Source organism: Erigeron canadensis, chromosome 9 (genome assembly GCF_010389155.1).
Source record: "Erigeron canadensis isolate Cc75 chromosome 9, C_canadensis_v1, whole genome shotgun sequence".
Lineage (NCBI taxonomy): Eukaryota > Viridiplantae > Streptophyta > Magnoliopsida > Asterales > Asteraceae > Erigeron > Erigeron canadensis.
In genome coordinates this window covers 6,465,388-6,469,389 of record NC_057769.1, presented here as the reverse complement: position 1 = coordinate 6,469,389, position 4,002 = coordinate 6,465,388, and the positions used below count along the sequence as shown (strand labels likewise).

The 4,002-nt window shown below is 31.9% G+C and overlaps 1 long non-coding RNA gene across 2 annotated transcripts; it reads right to left on the bottom strand.

The window, feature by feature from the left end:
* Positions 1-512: 512 nt before the first annotated feature.
* Positions 513-3,636, bottom strand: LOC122582728. 2 transcript variants are annotated; one of them, XR_006321235.1, is made up of 6 exons: positions 3,410-3,633; positions 2,359-2,654; positions 2,209-2,272; positions 1,703-1,771; positions 1,243-1,475; positions 513-871 (listed from the first exon to the last, which is right to left on the bottom strand). It is a non-coding gene; the product is annotated as an uncharacterized LOC122582728 (long non-coding RNA). The 2 variants fall into 2 exon arrangements; XR_006321234.1 differs by having other exon boundaries at positions 513-1,475; positions 3,410-3,636.
* Positions 3,637-4,002: the final 366 nt, after the last annotated feature.

Sequence of the window (4,002 nt, the reverse complement as noted above, 5' to 3'; positions counted from 1 at the left end):
ATACATGCTTCAATCTTTTATCGATCTTTCTAATTTTAATTCATGTATAAAGCAAGTCACGTACAACTTTACTCATTAAATTATTGTTTAATTTTTTATTTTATTTTTTGAGTTATTTCAAATTTCAATATTTTTCGTATGTTTGAAACTTAAGTCATGAATTTATTATTTACATGTACATTTTATGGGTTTATGTTGAAGTCTCTCTCATTTTTTATTTGTACAAGTACATATGCATTAGGTATAACACAAACAAATTTCATCTATACTACTCCAATTAATAACTTTTAGCCCTCTCACATTTTGTACTCTTCACTATTTTACATTTTTAAATGCAACTAGATTATACCCGTGCGTTGCACCGGGCTGAGAAAAAAAAACTCTGATACAAACTTGACGATGATATAGCAATAAAACAAAATATTTTGTACGTTGCTTTAAGTATAGGACACAAATGTATTTTACTTCATACATAAAATAACTAATCCACATAATAAATAGCAAGTGTGAAATGTTCAGTCCCAGCCACATCATTTTTACTATCAAATTCATGTTTTAGAAGTCAAAGTTACAAGGAACGCGTCTATCAAAGTTGAAAAGGTAATATAGTTGATACATAGTTTATCTTGCTTACCAATACGTTTTATAGATATACTCATATATATATTCTTATGGGAGCGTCTTGTGCTAAATGCAACCCTCTACCAGTATACAATTCTCGAGTATGTTCAACTGTTTGTGCCATCAAAATATCAAATATGTACACCATAACATTAACACTTTAGGGTAACCTTCTTAATTCCCATATAACGGCAATAGGTTTCTCCAATGTTAAATCACAGTTGCCAACCCATGAGGATCCACCATGCATCTGATATTAGACAATGATTTGTATGAGAGAAAAAAAATACATCTTTGCATATAATAAGTTATCAAATTGAGCATGAATCAGTACATCACAAAAAAAAATAATAATAATAAAAAATAAAAAAAAACTACCACACCAGAGCGAGAAGTCCAAAAAAAGTGCATACTAATTTATTATTCGTCACCAAACATGTACACCTAAATGTATACTCGTTTTAGATTAAACATATGTGGTGAACATAAAATCTACCCCAATTTCTTTAAGGTGAAGGGTAAAAGAGGCCAATTTGTCTCTAAAATCACAAACTAAACCCCCATATGCTATTATATTATCCATGTAAACTGATATATGGTAGGGATAACACAAAAACAAACCTTGGTCACCTACCAGGTCCACTGAATAAAACACACTAAGCCATTAGACCCCAAAGCACAAAACTTGCATTCTAAAACAGCGGCAAGAAAACTCCATTTCCTATTTCATGACACAAAACACTGCCTACTAACTAAATAGAAAGCAACATTAGAAACCAGTCTTCTAGACTGATCAAGATGGTGTTCCGCTAATTAAGGCTTGTCTAGCTCCAGCTAAAGCACTCGAGGAAAACCTGTATAACCATCAGAGATATTACAAGATCTTGAAACTGGCATATATTGATAAACATTCAGATTATAGTCTCAAGATTAATAATAACATTTACCCTCAACCCTAACCCTATTTATTTTGTTTCGGGAAGTCCCGCCCCTAATCTAAACCAAGTTAAAACATTACTTAATACTTCAAAACAACATTATACATCATAGATGATTAAACTTATTCAGAAATATCAAATACCTTTTGAGGTCTCCTTGAAGATTGTGATCCACCAGATCCCCATTCCTCATTCCTTTCATGATTCCCTTCCTAAACATTGACACACATAAAACATTGGACAAACTTAGCAACCTTTTTGCTTTTGCAAGTCTGCATCAACTTATGATATATAAAAGTGACTTAAGTATTCCCTTAGTCCAACATACTATATTAACATCTTTTGTTTCCAACAATTCATTAAGGTTTATTCTGAATAAGAGTAACTTACTGCAAATTTAGTTAGTTTGTTTTTTTGGTGAAAAATATATATACTAATAGTCAAATTAAATATGTACAATTGTAAAGAAAACATCAGTCCCAATTCACACAAAAACAATACTAAATAAAGACCATGTACCAGCAACACAATACAGTATATCGATCAGAGTTGAATGTACTGCAAATTCATTTTGTATAAACTATGTATATGTATGTAATCAATAAATGATCTATATAATTAATGATAAATTGAAAAGGCATTAACTAACCTTATATCAGAGTTGCGAGTCGTTAATATCTTCCAACATATCCATTAACAATATGTTTGATTGCCTACAAAAACACACAGATATCATATCTATTGGTTTATTCATAAACAATATTTTAATAATCACAATACAACTAATTACATTCCTTACCGCTGCGACATTTAGAACTTTGTAGACCTTATCAATTATCACTGGAATTCCATTGATAGCCATAGCGATTCCGTTGGTAGCGACAGTCTTGGCTCAGCCAAGCACAAAAGCACCAGCAGCCCGAACATCAACTGCACGAGTTAGGTTAGCGAAAAGAATGGAAGCCACACTGCCATTAACTACATGCCAATGATGGATATAAGATGTTCGGCGGTTATTATAGCAATCCTCGAGCAATTTCTTATAAAGACGAACTTGTTTAATCTGATTCTCAAGGCTAACTACATTTGCTTTCTCTGTTAAAAAAAAATGATCTATTAATCATTTCCTCAATATAGATAACGATTGAACTCCATAACATCATGACAACAATAAAAGAAATAATTACATAATTAAAAAAGACAGATAATCAGACACCTAGCTACAACGCATTACAAAGATACATTCAAACAAACAAACAGGTCAACTATCTGTATGATAAAACATACCTGGAACAAAGGATCAAAAATATGCGATTGACATTGGAAATAGAAAAACAACGCTATATATATAGTGAGTAAATCCACCCTAATTAAAACCCTACATCCATGAAGTTTTGGAATTATCGTCTCCAACTGAATTGATGGGAAATAATATAGGGGTTTATTTGCTTCGTTAGTAAATGGAAATAAGATAGGAAGTGAAAATCAAATTGTATGAAAAATGTATGTATAGGGATGTATGGAGTTGTAGGTATAAGAGATGGGAATTGATTATTAACTGTGGGTTTTCAACTATAAAACAAAACCGCTGGTTGATCAAGCGGTAAATTGTTTATTCACAGCAAATTCGCTGCATTAATTTTCAAACTCATAAGAACATGATTGTCTTCATATGTAACAACGTGAGTCTCTTCATATGTGTATCTCTCTCTATATATAACAATATTCATGATTTATATTTCTAAAACCCATACCAATATAAATCGAATATAGATACAAACTTACAAATAACGATTCAACTAATATATAGATACATTCAAACAAACAAACATGAGGTCGATAAAATATACCTGGAATAAAGGATCCAAAGTAGCGATTGACAGTGGATATAGAAAAACTCTGGATGCGGACTATATATATATTAGATCCACCTTATTTAAAACCCTATTTTTTTAAAAGTTTAGGGATTTGAGATATCATCTCCAACGTTTGTTTCCTGAAATAACAGATTACCAATTGGAATTCAAATAGTCTGGAGATGTATATATGTATACAGGATTACGGATGTATGGAGTTGTGGACATAAGAGTATGAGTTTGTTTATGAAACGTGGCTTTCCCCTTCAGAAACAAAACCTATATTGGTACAAGTGGTAGACGTGCCCTCACAAGAATCTAAAGGTCTCGGGTTCGGACTCGCCTCTAGAGTTTTTTTTACTAAAAGATGGTTTACTGTATATGGCTAAGTGGCATTCCACATCAGCTTAGAACTTGCCTACATCACAAATGACTTGACACGTTAAATCATTCTAGTAATGACACGTAAAAAAATGCTGATATGGCGGACTCAGGGATCGCCACGTGAGCGATTTCTGATAGCCTTTTATATATATATATATATATATATAGATTTATACAACGTTTTATGTGCAAATCTAGCTAAC